Genomic DNA, 17,554 nt, shown 5'->3' on the forward strand with positions numbered 1-17,554 from the left:
CCCAAGCCTCCATTCCCCATAGGATTTCTCCTTGGTGCTGTTAAACGTCACCATCCCAGCTTTTCCTGCATTCCCTGAACTCTTGGGAAGCAGCTGATTATTCCCAGGCATTGGGAGCTCCCGGGGTTAATTCCCAGAAATAATCCTGATGGGAAGTGATGCTGTCGGCTCCCATCCGTCAGCCCCGGCACAGGAATTGGCTCCATCCTTTGGAATTATGGAAAGGACAGAGAAAATGGGAATATCCTCAGCTCAGGGATCTGCTCCATGGGAACAGAGCTGGGAAGCTCCTGGTGGCAGTGGCAGCTCCGAGGGCTCGCTGGAATCCCAAATTTCCCACCCAAGATTCTTTCCCTCTTGTTTTCCCAGCCACTTCCATTGGGTTTTCCAGCCTTTTGCACTCTGGAATCCCAATTTTTACTCCTGAACTTTTGGCTCCTGAATTTTGTTCCTAAGTTTTTGTTCCTGAACTTGGGCTCGGAATTTTTCCTCCCAAACCTTGGATTCCAAATTTTTGCTCCTAATTTCGATTCCTAAACCCTCACTTCCTGTATTTTGTTCCTAAATCTGGGATCCTAATCTTTTCTCTTCCTAAACCTTGGGCTCCTAATTTTTGTTCCTAATCCTTTAACTTTCTCCTTTTCCTTCCTAAATCTGGGATCCTGATTTTTGTTCCCAGGTCCCGGGCTCCTAATTTTTACTCCCAACCCTTCAATCCCATCCAATTCCACCCCTGCCATGGGCAGGGACACCCTCCCCTATCCCAAATTTTTCCAATTCCCATCCAACCTGACCTTGGACATTTCTAAGGATCCTTCTCTGGGAAGCCTGTCCCGATTTTTCCCATGTTTCCCTCGATGGATATCCTGGGTGAGGATCCTCCTGCCTGGCCATGACCCCTGAGCATCCCCATCCCTCTGCAGCTCTGCTTCCCTGGGATCTGATTAATCCATGGAATATTTAATGGATTCCTCATCCCTAGCCTAGCAGTGTTTTCCTAACCTTTCCCGTTTATCCAGCCTCATTTTTTCCATGCTGGGCTTTCCCCTCCTCCTCTCTGTGCTCCAACAGGCAGAGAAGTTTATCTGGAAAAGTGGGAAAAATCTCCCTAATCCCTCTTTAATCCTGGAATGTCAGCAGGTAACGGGTTCAATATGGCACCGGGGTCACGGCACCGAGCTCTGATTCCGAGCAATAAACAAAGCCTGGCTTGAATTATTCCCGGGAAATTCCTTGATCCACACCTGATTAAAGGTTCCTTTGGATATGGATCCGGATGAGAAGGAGCTGGAGCCCAGCCCACCCCACACAGCTCGTAAATTCCTTGGGATGTTCCCCAGCTTTGCAGATTTTTCCCTCTTCTCCTCCCTCTGCTCCCTCTCCTCATCCCATTTAAATCCCCAAGACTTACCTGGGATGCACCTGGAATATTTTCAGGTGGAATTTGGGGGCGGGGGGGGAAACCCCCTCAGATAATTCCTCAATGGGAACAAAGTGACTCTGAGACCTCAATTTTCCAACTGACTCCTCTGGCAGCGTGTCCAAGAGGGAAAAATATCCCAGCTTTTCAAGTGGAGCCAGGGCCGATGTAAATATTTATGGAATATTTTATTACAATCCCAATTTACTCCTTGATTGGAAACATTTCCTAATAACCCTCTGGAAAATCCAATTAAAGTGCAATTTAAGGGGTTTTGCCTTGGGTTTGTTTTTTTTTTTTTTTTTGGAATTGTTGTTTTGCCAGGAATGTTGATCCATAGGTCGGGTGGAAAGGTTGGAACGTCAGCGGGGTTGGATGTCCATGGAAAAGTCTGGATTTAAAAATATAGGGAAAATATAAGGAAAACAGCTTCTTCCTTGGGAAATCCTATTTTTCCATGGGAATGGGGCAGCTCAGCCTTTCCAGGTACAAATCCCTGCTGCTTTTTGTCCCTCTTTTTCTTGGCTTGGGGCACATCCCAAAATCCCATCGGCTCCGGTGGGATCAGAGGAATGGAAGGACTTGGATCTTTATCCTGATTTTCCCATCCCAACAAAAGGATGTTCCATCCAATGACGATGCCAGGGATGTTTACGATGTTTTCTTTTTATTCTACAGGACAAAAAAAAAAAAAATTCCTCCTCAGGAATTCCTTGGAGACCCAAGACTTCAAGCAGGAGGCACAGGATCCTTTTAAATTTAAAATCAGGGAATGCTGGAATTCTAACGAGCCACTAAATGCTGGGAAAGGCAATTAACTGCCTGGAAAACATTGGATTCATGAACGTAAAGGCGGACTTTGGGAAGATAATTGGATCTTTTAAATCTCCATGTTCTTGATCCCTGCTCGTCTCATAAATATGGATTTTTATATAATCCCTAAAAAAGCCCGGGCGCCCGTTAAGGAGCACAAAAAGTGCGATAAATGCTGGAATTTCGGACACGGAATCAAACAAAAACAGGACAAAAGGGAAGAGATTTGAGTCCAGAGGCTCCTCCTGGCACATCCTGGCTGTTCCTGGTGCTGGAGGGGATGGATCCAGCAGCTCCTGGGAGCTGGATGAGCGTTGGGAATCACCAGGTCAGGGATTTCCATCTCCCATCCCATTATCCCATCCCATCATCCCCCTCTGGGAATGCTGACCCTGCTGATCTCCATTGGTGATGGGAAAAGGCTTTTCCCAAAAAGCCCGGGGTGATCTCCTGATGTGGCACCAGGAGCTGCTTCCCAAGGAAAGATTATCCAAGTATTTTAATGTCTTTTAATCCTTGTCCTGCCATGGGTAACATTTCCATATTTTTGTGCTTCTATCCCCAGAATCCCAAACTGGTTTGGGTTGGGAGGGAACCATGGCAGGGACACTTCCCACTATCCCAGGGTGCTCCAACCTGGCCTTGGACACTTCCAGGGATCCAGGGGCAGCCACAGCAAATCTGGGAATTTCAGCCCAGCCAGGAATTCCTTCCCAATATCCCATCCATCCCTGCCCTCTGGCAGTGGGAAGCCATTCCCTGTGTCCTGTCCCTCCATCCCTTATCCCAAATCCCTCTCCAGCTCTCCTGGAGCTCCTTTAGGCCCTGGAGCTCTCCCTGGATCCTTCCCTTCTCCAGGTGCACATTCCCAGCTCTCCCAGCCTGGCTCCAGCCCTGAGAGCAGCTCTGGGGTCTCCTCTGGAATTGCTCCAGCAGCTCCAGGTCCTGCTGGTCCAGGTGTTGGGATCCAGGGCTGGAGCAGCTCTGCAGGTGGGGCCTCACCTGAGTGGCCAGAGGCCGTGGAGTTTCCGATGCCAAGGATTCCTTTGGGATCATTGGGAATTCCCTGGTGCTTCCATGGAGCTGGATGTGACCCCCAGGAGTGAGGGACAAACCCCCCGGAAATGCAAAGCCACAAACTCGTCCGGCCCTTCCCAGGTTTTGTGCCATTGGAAATGAAGGTAAATCAGGCTTAATAATTAATCCAGGCTTATTTAAACCCGCAGCTCCTCTCAGTGCAGCAAGGATCCATCAGACACGTTCTCCCCGTGTATCCAGGGTCATTTTTAGTGGATGCTTCTGGAGCAAAAGCTGGTTATTCCCTGTTTAATTAAACCTGTCATTAGTCTGCGGATCCTGGGTCAATCCTTGGGAAAATCCAACGCCTTTCCCTCCCTTCCAATGATTAAACCATCGATCAAGAGCTGCTGTTTAATCTCTCTCCCCATAAACAGCCGCTCTTGGCAGGCCCGGCCAGATGGGCAGATAATTTCCACCACGACTTGGAATCCATCGGAGTTTCTGGAAGCCTGGCTCGGAAAAAGCCTGGAATATCCCAGGGATGCCCGTGCAATCACACGGCCAATTTGCGGGGGTAATTACCTCGATTCCGCGTGCGCTCCCGGTAATTGGAGCCCCAGATGGTGTCGGGATGCATGGATGGCCACTTGTGCACGGAGAGCCACGGGAATTGCGCGTGGATTCCGGATATTCCGCGGAACCCGCGCCTCCACGGAGGTCAAGGTGGGTGTTGGAGGCTTTTCCACAGGACGTGGAATGCTCTTGGTTGGAAGGGACCCACAAGGATCATCCCAGCACAGCCCTGAGAATTTTGGGAGGAGCCTGGAGGGCACCGTAGGTGAGCGGGATCCAGCTGTGCGTCCCAGCTGGGGAATGCCGTGGGCAGCTGGCACAGGAGGGTGTTGGAGCGGTGCTGCCAGCTGTGATTCCCACAGGATAAATCCACCTCCAAAAGCCTTTTCCTATCCTGTAGAGATTCCATGTGCCATTCCAGAGGTGTATCTCTGTTCCATCCCATTATTGCATCCGTGTGCCATTGCAGCAGTGAATCCCTGTGCATCCCATTATTTTATCCTTGTGCCATCCCATCCATGCATCCGTGTTCAATCCCAGCAGTTCATCCAGGTTCTATCCCATCAATCCATCCCTGTGCCATCCTATCGTTTTCTATCCCATCCATGTATCCCTGTGCCATCCAAACCATGAATCCATGTTCTATCCCGTCAGTGACCCCTGTGTCCCATCCTTTTATTCCCTGTGCCATCCCATCCATGTCCCATCCCATCAGTACATCCAGGCTTCATCCCATCCATGCATCCCTGTGCCATTCCATCCATGCATCCATATTCCATCCAATCCTTTTATCCATGTGCTATCTCATCCTTTTATCCCTGTGCCATCCCATTATTTTATCCCTGTGCCATCTCATCCATGTCCCATCCCATCAGTACATCCAGGCTCTATCCCATCCGTGCATGCCCGTGCCATTCCATCCATGTATCCCTGTGCCATCCCATTGTTTGATCCCTGTGCTATCCCATTATTTGATCCCTGTGCCATCCCATTGTTTGATCCCTGTGCCATCCCATTATTTGATCCCTGTGCTATCCCATTATTTGATCCCTGTGCCATCCCATTATTTGATCCCTGTGCTATCCCATTCTTTGATCCCTGTGCTATCCCATTCTTTGATCCCTGTGCTATCCCGTTGTTTGATCCCTGTGCTATCCCATTATTTGATCCCTGTGCCATCCCATTATTTGATCCCTGTGCTATCCCATTGTTTGATCCCTGTGCCATCCCCGTGCCATCCCACCCATGGCTCAGCATTCCCGAGCCCTCATCTCCCTCTCCCCGCCAATCCCTGCCCTAGGAGGCCGCAGGAGGCCGAGCCTTTCCCGCCGGATCCCGTCCATCCCGAGCCGTTATCCCTTTTTATTGCGGTGCCGCGGCTCCGGAGCTCCGGCACAAGATAAATTCCAAGGAGCGCCGGGAGCCGGGGCGGCCGGCGGGGCTCAGCGCTAACATTTACACTGCGCCGGGGTCGATATCCCGCTGATCCCACTCAATCTGCTCCCTGTGCAAACTCCGGGCCGCCTCCCCCCGGATCAATCCCTCCTCCAAAGGTTACGTGAAGGTGGCCGGATTCTTCTAAGCTGTTTGCAGAGCCTCCGTTTGCTCTGCTAACACAGCCTGGAACTGCTTCCAAGGATTCTGTTTGCCTTGGATTAGGGCTGTTTGCCCAAACACCTTCCCGAATCCAATCGAGGCCAGCCTTTCCAAACATTTGGGCACATCTGTCAATCAATAGCAGCAATCAGGTTCCTGATCCAAACAGCAAACTCGGCCAAATCCAATATTTATCCAAACTTTTACTGACTCGGGCTGGTTTTAAACAATCCAAAGCCACGGAGCAGCCGTTGGTGCCGAAAGGTCCTGGATAATGTGTAACTCCGGGCAAACAGAGCCCGATTCCAGCAAGGAGCGGGGCGAAACCAAACACTGGAATTATTGTCCCACTTTTATTGCGCATAATTTGCTTAAATGTCCAGCGATTATCTGCTAATAAGGCTGGGGTTAATTAGGCGGGGCCTAAGAGGGCTTTGGCTGAGCCTCGCTCAAGGGCAGGGTGCAATTCCCGAACTTTGGCCCTCGGGATGGGAGCGTGTTTGGGCAGGTGACTTGCGGCTGTTATCGGTGTGGAAAACACCTGAGTCCGGACAAAAAAAAAAAAAAAAAAAAAAAAAAATCGGGAAAAAAAAAATCCTGGGAGGACTCCAGGCAAAGCTGGATTGGGGCTCGAAACAAAGAGGAACAGGAGAGGCCAAATGTTTTTCGGGAGACACTGCCAGGCGGGAATGGCCGGCCGGGAATTGGCCCAAGGAGCTGTCGTAAAACCGGGAGCTGTTTTTCATCTGCGGCCCAAAGGAACAGGAGAGGCCAGGAATGACACCCAAACACGGGCAGGGCCTGGATCCAGCCCAGGGGCGGGATCCGGGGAGGAAAAGGGATGGAAACATCTTCCCAAAGTCCTGGAATCACAGGATAGTCGGTGTTGGAAGGGCAGGGACAGCTCCCGTTGTCCCAGGCTGCTCCAAATCCTGTCCAACCTGGCCTTGGACACTTCCAAGGATCCCGGGACAGCCACAGCTTCTCTGGGAACTCCATCCCAGCCCCTGCCCACCCTCCCAGCCAGGAATTCCTTCCCAATATCCCATCTAAATCTCTCCTTTTTCCATTTCAAACCATTCCCTCTTTTCCTATCACTGTCCATGTCGAAATTCACTCTTCCTCTTTTTTTTGGAATTCCCTTTCAGGTTCTGGGAGATTAAAAAAGGAGGGAGAGCGTTCATCTTTAATTCCTGGTGTATGGAAGGAGAAAAGTGGGATAGAGAATGATCCACACAGTTTTCCCTCTGGATACCCAAACATATCCTGGTGACAAGGGACAATTCTTATTGCAGAATCCTTTTTCCAGGTGAGAAGCTCCAGCTCCGCCATTTTCCTGGGAAAAGGAGCCTAACTGGGCTCTGATCAAGCCAAGAACACCTAAAAGATGCAGGGAGTGATGTTTTCCCTAAATAACAGCGTTTGGAATTCTGGGAGGAACAATGGATGAGGAACGTTATCCATCCCCAACACTTTGTTCCTGGCAGAGGGGATAAATATTGGATAGGGGCACTTAGGGAACGGTTTGGGAGGGAAAACAGAGGGACAATAATGGAGAGGCTCCTGCAGGCAGCAACTTTTGGTGGAATCTGGTTATTTATGGAATGGCAGAGAGCAAATGGGAGGATTCCAGCTTCCTTCTAAACTGGAGAAGGCTGGAGAGGGACTGGGACATGGGATGGAGGGACAGGACACAGGGAATGGGTTCTCACTGCCAGAGGGCAGGGATGGGTGGGATATTGGGAAGGAATTCTTGGCTGGGCTGGAATTCCCAGAGAAGCTGTGGCTGCCCCTGGATCCCTGGAATGTCCAAGGCCAGGTTGGAGCACCCTGGGATAGTGGGAGTTGTTTCTGCCATGGCAGGGGTGGGATGGGATGATTTTTAAGGTCCCTTCCCACCCAAACCATTCCATGAAAATCTTCCCAAACCTCTTTGGAAGTGGATTCACGCCATTCCCATCAGCGGAGCTGTGACAATTCCAGCACCACATCCCAGCTCATCCCTGCTCCATCCCCACAGAAATCCCATGGATTCAGGCGGATCCCTTGATCCCACGAGCCCTGCTCATTCCCAATCCCACAATCCCAGCCCTGGATGCATCCCGAGGGAGCTGGAGGGCGGGAGCAGCTCATCCCTGGGGAGCAGCCACGTGTGCTGTGCCCGACAGAAGGGCCATGGAGGGACACACAATTCCCAAAATTCGGCGGATCCGAGGCTCCGGGGCGGCCGCAGCCGGAGCAGATGGCGGTGGCTCCGTGCCCTGCCGACCTTGGCAGCTGATGAACAAATTAAATCCTGGGAGTCTTGGAAGATTTGGGATCTGGGGACCTGAGATGAACTCCCTGCTTTTTGTTCAATGTCACCTGGAAGGGTTTGCGTGTGACGGTGCTGGGATTCCAGCTGGGATTTGGGAATCGCTTCCACAGCGGCCGAGCCCATCCTGCTGCCATCCCTGTGGGGTTTGGCTCCACGGGAATGCTGGGCTGGATCCATGAGGGTGGAGGACAGAGGGAATGCTTTGGAAGCTCAGGAGATGCTCTGTGTGGATCCTGGCTGGCTCTGGAATTCCAGGGAGGAGCAGGAAGTAGAACCCGAGGTGTGATGTGTGTCCATGGTGCCGTGTCCTTGGATTGCAAGACTTCCCAGGAATCCATGAGATTTCCAAGCCTTTCCATGCCCATGGAAACAGATCTGCTGTTTATTTAGGTTGCAGTGTTCCAGCTGTCCCAGCAGTTTTCCATAGGGATCAGCTTTGCTGGCCAAGGGCAGCCAATGTGTGTGGAGAGGACATGGAATGGTGTTGGAAAACCCCTGGAGCTCTCCTGTGAGGAATTGAGTTTGGAAACTGGGAATGCTCCAGGATCCATTGGCTGGGAATGTTGGAGGTCAGGGCTGGGCCTCACCAACGTGGGAACACAAAGGGCTGGGCTGGAAGCATTCCCTGGAAAAGAAGATCCATGAGGGGGAACTGTGCCCAAGGAAAACCCAGGTGGAGGCCACGGCAGAGTCTCCTGGAGGAGAACTTCCAGAAAAATCCCTGGCTGAGGCTCCCATTCCAAGGACTGAATTCCAAGGACTGTTGGGCATTCCCTTGTCCTGCCACAGAATCTTTCCTTTTCCTTTCCTTTCCTTTCCTTTCCTTTCCTTTCCTTTCCTTTCCTTTCCTTTCCTTTCCTTTCCTTTCCTTTCCTTTCCTTTCCTTTCCTTTCCTTTCCTTTCCTTTCCTTTCCTTTCCTTTCCTTTCCTTTCCTTTCCTTTCCTTTCCTTTCCTTTCCTTTCCTTTCCTTTCCTTTCCTTTCCTTTTCCTTTCCTTTCCTTTTCCTTTCCTCCCATCCATGACGATGCCATGCAGCATCAGAAACCTCGGAATGGAGCTCCCCCATCCCACAAAAAAAACCTTGGAACGGCACCCGAGGTGACAAGCGGCGCCATTCCCATGTATTTACGGAGCACACAATTCCATAACCTCGGCATGTTTGGAGGAGCTTGGATCATCGCTGCCAGCGTTGCATCCCCCACTCGTACGGGATTTTCCCGCCGGCATTCCGGCGTTATCCCGCGGTGGGAATGGCTGGGATGGGGGATGGGGGCCCGCCGTTATCTCCGCGTTGTCCCGATGCTCCTCCGATCCCGCTGGGAACGCCCGGCTCCGTGGGAGCCGTGTTGGGAGCAGAGTCAATATTGGCTGAGCAAACACCGCCGGGAAAGAGCCGCTGTTTGCCGAGCCGCGGGATTCGGAGGCTCGGCTGCCACTTGGAAATCAGAATAATCCAAGGAATCCGGGGGTTTTTCCAAAGCACGGAGTGGTTTTTATGGAGAGGAGAGCAGGTGGCTCCGAGGGAAGTTCCCGGTTGCTCCGCTCAGGTTGGAACGGGAGGCGGCTGCACTGCCGAGTTCCTGACCTTGAATCCATAAAAAAAAAAGTGGGAATCCACCCAAGCCAAGTGCTGAAGCAGGAGGAGGCATCCATGAAGTTATCCATGGAAAAGCAGCTCCTGGAGGAGCAGGAGTCTCCCGGCAGTCCCACAGTTGCTCCGGAGCATTGCTCTTCCCGTGATGGATCCCTGGAATGTCCAGGTTGGATGGGGCTTGGAGCAGCCTGGGATAGTGGGAATTGTCCCTGCCCATGGAGTGGGATGAGATTTAAGGTCCCTTCCTACCCAAACCATTCCAGGATTCTCCATGTCCAAGGAAACTTTTCTGGGTGGGAACACCTGTTCCCATCGAATTCCATTTGCATTCCCTGGCACCTCTCCCCCCTGGATAACGGGAATGCTGTGAGCAGCCACCAAACTGGGGCAGAAACCCCAAGTTAAAATCCACTTGTAACCATAAATGTCCATAAATATTCCAAGATGGATCTTTCTTTCTTTTGTCCTAAGGTTTGCCTTCAGTTTAAAAAGCAGGAAGAGGAAAATAGAAATCCAGGAAAAGGAGAAAAAAAAAAAAGGAATACAAGGAGGTCTTGAGGAGAAGGGATTTGCCTGTTTTCCCATTTTTTCAGGGAGGAAAATGCTTAAAATCAGGGAAAAAAAGGATCAAATCAGGGAAGAAAGGGACGAAACAAAAGAAAAAAAAAGGATCAAATGAAAGAAAGGAATTAAATTAAAGGAAATGCTGGAATTTCCTTGGAAGGTGCCAGGGAAGTGCTGTGGGAGCAGCAGGATTGTGATCCCAACCCCTGCCTGCTCCAGCGCGGGAGCATCCCGTGTTTTTGGGATGCTGATTCCCAGATTCCCAAGCTTGGATTTTTAACCCCGCAGAGGCCGGAGCTCTGCCCTTTTCCAGCCCTATTCCTACAACTTCCCTCTTCCCACCCATCCCACTGTGCAGCATTCCCTCCGAACCCATCCTCTCCTGGCATCTCCTGGATGTTTAATTCCCTTTGGATGATGGAAATGGAAAAATTGACCAACAATCCCACGCATCCAAGGCCGGCCTTTGGAGCGGGTGTTTATGGAAATCTCCCGTGCCAACCTCTCCTCATTTTTCCTGCTGCTCTGGCACCGGGAAGGACAAATATTTATGTTCCAGGCTTTTCCGATTGTTTCCATGTTGAACAGCTTTCCAAGGAACTCTTCATGTGGTTCCAAGGATTTGCCATTAATTTTCACTTCCAATTGGATCCAGCTTTCCTCCAAGATTTTAAAGTTGGGAAGGATTTTTTTTTTTTTTTTTGGGAATGTGATGCCGGATTGGGACCATTCAGGGGGTGGGAATGTCACATTCCTGTTTTATTTAAAGGATGATTAAGATTGGAATATGATATTCCCAACCCCTGGAAGTGTTCCTCACCAGGTTGGAGCGACCTGGATTAGTGGAAGGTGTCCCTCAGAGGGTGGAATGGGATGAGCTCTAAGGTCTTTTCCCAAAAGAATTCCAGGATTAAAATATTGATCCTCCTTTGGAGAAATAAATTCAGTGAGGAAATCCAGCTGAGTGTCCATCCAAATCCTGGGAAATGCTCCATGGGATGCTCAGGCTCATCCATCCCATCCCATGGATCCCATCCCATCCCAATCCCATTATCCCATCCCGGGATTTGCCTTTCCCTCCTCTCCACCTCTTTTGGTGAAGCAAGAAGAAGGGAAGCAGCTCCCTGATCCCAGACTTCCACATTTAATAAAGGGAATAAAAGATCAGAGACCTGGGAAAAATCCTTAATAATTCACCAGCCTCGAGCTGCTTCGTTACCTTGAATTTGCAAACATTCCAGCAGCTCCTGACACCTTCCTTTCCTCATGATCCCATCCCAAAAAAACCTGGGAATGTTGGCTGGATCCACCTGCCCTGGTTATGTTGATCAGGGATGTGCCTGGGAGTGGCCGCGCTCCCGGGAAAACGCAGCGGATTTGACCTGGAATCGTGGATAGGAAGAGAAAAATCATTCCAGGGCTTTTCCCACCACCTGCTGGAATCCCGGGATTTTTGGGCATCCTTTCCTTCCAGGTGGACGGGAGCCCACAGGAATCCAGGGATTTTTGGGCATCCTTTCCTTCCAGGTGAACGGGAGCCTGCTGGAATCCCGGGATTTTTGGGCATCCTTTCCTTCCAGGTGAACGGGAGCCCCAATCCAGGATTTGCTCCTGCCCTTCCTCTCCGGGGCGTTTTCCTTGCTGAGTTTGGGTCGGGAATGGGGCAGCACCAGAGCCTGGATCCTGTTCCTCCATTCCCAGTTTCAGGAGCTGGGAGTGGATCGCAGCTCCCAAGGTTGTCTTCCCGAGCTAATTCCAATGCCTGGCAGGTGCAGGAGCTTTGGGATGCGGGAGCTTTGGGCTCGGGTAATTATCCTTGGATTTTAAGCTGATTATGGCGGCTTTGGAGCGGTGTCTGTTGGATTTCCCCACGCTCGGTGTTTGCTCGGCGGCTCCCAAAGTCAACACGGGCCTGATCAAACATTCCCGATTCCTCCCGTGGCCCTTTTCCCAAAGATCCGCTCCCAGGAGCGGCGATGGGAGCCGGGAATGCGCTGTGCAGGTGGCACAAAGGAATTTGGGATCATCCCGAGGCAAGGAATTCGGGATGGAGGTGTGGCCCTGCTCAGGAATGTCACCGCGGAGGGGACACAGCGCTGGCGCTCTGGGAAGACTCTTCAAAGGCTCCTGGAAAACCAAAGGATTTCTGGGAAGGAAGCAGGGATACTGGACAAACTCGTGGGATGTCCCTGCAGATCCATGGGGCTCCAGATGGAAACTCCCAAAATCCCAGGGCCAGCTGCTGCGGTTTGCCAAGTGGGAAGGGGCTGGCAAGAGCCCAGAATTCCTGTGGGATCCGAAGGAAAAGCTGCTACTGTGGGATAAACATCCCACTCAGGATGGGAATGACCTGGATTGGGAATTGGTAGGAAAAGGGTTGGATTGTGGGATAAAAATCCTGCTCAGGATGGGAATGACCTGGATTGGGAATTGGTAGGGAAAGGGGATGGATTAAAGGAAAAAACATCCTGCTCAGGATGGGAATAGGCTGGATTGGGAATTGGTAGGAAAAGGGTTGGATTGAGGGATAAAAATCCTGCTCAGAACAGGAATGGCCTGGATTGGGAATTGGTAGGGAAAGGGATGGACTGTGGGATAAACATCCTGCTCCTCCTGCACTATCCCAGGATGCTCCAACCTGGCCTTGGATATTCCAGGGATCCAGGAGCAGCCACTCTGGGAATTCCATCCCAATATCTCATCAATCTGGGATTCCCTCTGGCACTGGAAGCCATTCCCTGTGTCCTGTGCCTCCCTCCCTTATCCCAAATCCCTCTCCAACTCTCCTGGAAGTGGCTCTGATCTCCTCGGAGTTTTTCTCAGCAGGAATTCACCTTCCAATGGTCAACCACAAACCTCGAAAAAAATCCATAAAAAAAAAAAAAAAAACCAAAACAGGAAGCAACCAACCAACCCCTCCAGCGCTCCGGGAACATCAATTCCCCGGGATTGGCAGGGAATGAAAGCATTCCCTGCTCCCTGCCAGCGCCGGGCTGAGGAGCCGCTGCTGCCGAGTGAAATCCCAGGCTCGCTCCTGCCATGCATGGCTAATGAGCCAAGAGCCCCGAGGAGCCGCAGCTTTCCCTCATTCCCACTTTGGAGCCGCATTCCCGCTTTTCCGTGTTCCCTGGCACATCCATGAATATATATTGACCTTATTAGAGCAGCGGCTGCCGCTGCCAGCAGCGCCCGGGCCTCGTTTGCACAAATTAAAGCTGTCAGCGGGTAATTTATGGAGCAGCGGGAAGGCGGAGCGGCGCTCGGGATGGGAACGGCCGGGATTGGGAAGCAGGTAGGGAAAGGGGAGGGATTGTGGGATAAAGGGGAATGGCATAGGCTGGGAATTGGTAGGGAAAGGGGATGGATTGTGGGATAAATGGGAATGGCCTGGATTGGGAATTGGTAGGGAAAGGACATGGATTGTGGGATAAACACCCCACTCAGGATGGTCACGCTCAGGTGGGGTTCAGCATTTTTTAGTGGTTTCTTGCTCAGGGTGCTTTTCTCTCTTTCTCTTCCTCCCTTTTCCCCCTTTCCCTCTTTCCTTTTTTCTTTCCCCCTTTCCCTTTCCTGCTTTTTCATCCTTCCTTCCTATCCTTCCTTTCCCTTTCTGCCTTTACTTTTCCCCCTTTTCCCCCTTTTCTTCTTTCCTTTTTCCTTTCCTTTCCTTTCCTTTCCTTTCCTTTCCTTTCCTTTCCTTTCCTTTCCTTTCCTTTCCTTTCCTTTCCTTTCCTTTCCTTTCCTTTCCTTTCCTTTCCTTTCCTTTCCTTTCCTTTCCCCAGATTTTTCCCCTCTGGACACATCCACCCACTTTTCCTCCTTGCAGTGCAAAAAAGAGACACAAAATCCCAAATCCACCCAATCCCAGTGGATCCCAATCCCCCCCTGCTGGTCCCACACCGATCCCGCGGAGCAGGAGCAGCAGCTCCGGCGTTGGATTTGTGCCCTGGGATTTCGAGCCAGGGCTAAATTTGACACTCGGGAGCAGTGACAGGCACGAGGAGAGGGAAGAGCCTTCCTTTTCCAGCGCCAGAAAGATCGGCTGGAAAAAGCTTTCCCTCTGGATTAGCACCCTGAGGCCCCCGGAGCCGTCACTTCCAACGTGTGGGGTCCATGGATCAACCCCTGCCGGCTGCTGGACTGGGAAAAAAAAAAAAAAAAAAAGGGAAAAAGCCATTTTTTTTAGGGATGGGAACACGTGACAATCCACCAATCCAGCCTGGAACACGCCAGGAATTCCCTTTATAAACACCTGATCCCGTGGCTGTCCTGAAAGCTGGAATTCCAAGTTTCCCAGCAGCCTGGGGGTTATTTATAGCGGGAATAAGAGTTGGTGTTTTCCTTCTCCAGGAAACTTGGGAGGGGGACAAATGACCTCGGTGTGAAGCAATGGGATTTTGTGGATTTCTGTGGGAATCTGGAGCGGGATTAGCGCCTCTCCTCCATTCCTGGCAGCTGCCAGAGCAGGGAAAAAACCCCGGGAAGCAAAGAGCTCCAAAATTCCAAAATTCCCTTCCGAAAGTCTGCTTATTCCAGGCGTGAGGAGCGGGATAACGGGAGCAGGAGCAGCGGGAATGGGATGGAAACACCCCCGGGTGCCTTTTCCTTGGAAAAGGAGCCGATATTTTTAGGATCTGCTCTTCCTGCTCAGTGGCAGAGATCCCTGCTTTTCCCAGGAATGGGTTTGGATCCAGCCCAGGTGAGACCCTCTGGGAATTCATTCCTTTAGGAAAAACCTGGATGCAGCACGGAAATAAAGGCAGGAATTGCTGCTGGGGGAATGGTTGGGGCCGATGGCCATGAAGGGCTTTTCCAACCTGAACCATTCTGGGATTCCAGGATTGCTCCTCCTCCTATCCCAGGGATATTAGGGCAGGAATAAGTTTGGATCTGCCTCCATCCCTCCAGCATTCCATCCTCCCCACCTGCTCCCAAATTCCCCTCCAGCATCCCAGTCATGGAGCCATGAATCATTCCCATTGGAATTAGTGCAGGGCTGGAGGGATTTTTCCCTCAGGATTTTTTCTTAGGATTTTTTCCTCAAGATTTCTTCCTCAGCATTTTCCTCGGGATTTCTTCCTTGGGATTTCTTTCTCAAGGTTTCTTCCTCAGGATTTTCCTTGGGATTTTTTCCTCAGGATTTCTTCCTTAGGTTTTTCCTCCGAATTTTTTCCTCGGGATTTTTCCTCAGGGTTTTCCTCAGGCTCTCAACAGCAGCGGGATGTGCTGGATAAGGCTGATTCCCTGAGCTCCCAGCTCCGGTTCTCCCTCCCTTTCCCATCCCAGGAGGAATTCCAGGATTTTCAGCCCAGCAGGGGATTTTGCTCCGGTCTTTCCAGCTGCTGCCATTCCGAGTGCCCGTGCTGGTTGTGCTTCCCTGGATAACGCCTTTGGAGCAGAGCTCCTTCAGAAAATCCAGCAGAGCCATCTGTGATTTTCCGCTCTTGGATGGATAATTGGATTCGAGTGCAGGGTGGGCTCGGGGCTGGAATTTTTCCATGCCTGGGAACACCGAGGCACTCACAGCCAGGCTCCAGGGGAATTCCAGGCAGGAATGGAGCCATTCCCAACTGGGAAGGGAGCACTTTGTCCCCGTTATCCCACAGCTGCCCCTCTGGAATTCTCGGGGCCACTCCCATATTGTCACTTCTGGGAAGGAGCCTCATTTTTCCTCCTCTGCTTGATCCCATCTTTTAAAAATATCCCTTCAAGAGCTGCAGAATATCCCGGATTTCCTTTGGAACTGTGAGCATCCTTCAGGATATCCCAGAATCCCAAGGATTCACTAAACATGGGATAATATAATAATTTCTGATGAAAAATGGGATTGTTCATCCTGGAGAAGGGAAGGATCCAGGGGGAATTTGGAGCAGCTTCCAAGGGGCTCCAGGAGAGCTGGGGAGGAATTTGGGATGAGGGATGGAGGGACAGGACCCAGGGAATGGCCTCAGATGGGAAAAGGGAAGATTTGGGTGGGATACTGGAGAGGGAATTCCTCCCTGTGGGGGTGGCAGGATGGAATTCCCAGATTTGCTGGGGCTGCCCCTGGATCCCTGGAACGTCCCAGGCCAGGATGGACGGGACTGGTGCCCCTCACAGAGGTTGAGTTTTCCAAAAACCATTTCCCTTCACATTATCCCAACAAATCCAGGGAAACCCCCGCTCTTCCCCAATTTCCTGCCCCTTTGGAGACGCCGCTCCGGCCGTGCCGGGAGGTCGGGAGGGTTTGGGGGTGGGCGGGATCCTCGCTGTGCTGGCAGCTCTGCTCCCCATCAATCTTCCCCAGGATTTCCAAAGCCTCCCGTGCCAGCTGCTTCCCTGTTTCCAGCCCCTTTTCCGTGCAGTAGCCTAGGAAAATATTGAACCCGTGCCCAGAGCAACACCAGGATATGAAGGGAGAAACTTTAAGATGTTTTGTAACTCCTTTTTTTTTTTTCGCTTTTTTTTTTTCTTTTCTTTTCTTTTTTTTTTTTTTTTTTTCCCCAGGACCTGCCAACTCTTAATTTTTCCAGTTTGGAATAAGAGCCTTGGATCCATCTGTTTGCTGTCAACCGATGTTTGTTTGGAAAGGGATTTTATGGATTTTTTCCAGCTCGCACTCCTGTTCTTCCACCCAGTTTACTGAACTCCATAAATGTCAGCTCTGGCAGTTTTTTGGGGGAGTTTTGATTTAGGATTTAATCAAAATGGAGCCGTCAGTGCCTTTAATCAATGGGAATGGAGATCAAAACCAAAGGAATGGGAGTGAGGAATGAAATATTTAATGGATCCTTTTGAAAGTGCCTGATTCCCGACCTAATGGCTACCAGGGATCATTAGGACAAACTTCCCAAAAAAATAACCTCCAAAAACTGCTCGCCCTGGTTTTTAAAGATTAAAAGGAGGAAGGCAATTTAAGGCTTAAAAGCAATTCCAGCCTTTTATCCCATTAAATATTAAAAATTAAGCAGTGCCGGCGGCTCCGGGGCTGCTGGAGCTCCCGGGATTGGTGTCCAATGATCCCGGTGCTCGTCCTGCTTTGGGCTGTAGGGATGGAGCAGTGCAGGCCCGGGCTGGGCACCGGCATTCCCACATTCCCTGCCCCACGGGATGCATGGATTGAGTGTGGAACTCGATCAGCCAAAGGTGGGAAGAGCAGCCATGGCTCCCCTGGCACCACCCCATCCTCTGTCCCTCCAGATCTTCATCCCTTCATCCTCCATCCCTTCAGCCCTCTGTGCTTCCAAACTTCCATCTCTCCATCCCTCCAAACTTCTGTCCTTCCATCCGTCCATCCTTCTCTCCCTCCATCCCTCCAACCTTCCAACCTCCCATCCCTCCATCCCTCCATCACTCCAAACTTCCATCTCTCCATCTCTCGATCCATCCATCCATCCATCCATCCATCCATCCATCCATCCCTCCAATCCTCCATCCTTCCCTCCATCCTTCCATCCATCCATCCATCCATCCATCCATCCATCCATCCATCCATCCATCATCCATCATCCATCATCCATCCATCATCCATCATCCATCCATCCATCCATCCATCCATCATCCATCATCCATCATCCATCATCCATCCATCATCCATCATCCATCATCCATCCATCATCCATCCATCCATCCATCCATCATCCATCCATCCATCCATCCATCCATCATCCATCCATC

The sequence above is a fragment of the Sturnus vulgaris genome, chromosome 13, assembly GCF_052056855.1.
Source record: "Sturnus vulgaris isolate bStuVul1 chromosome 13, bStuVul1.hap1, whole genome shotgun sequence".
Classification (NCBI taxonomy): domain Eukaryota; kingdom Metazoa; phylum Chordata; class Aves; order Passeriformes; family Sturnidae; genus Sturnus; species Sturnus vulgaris.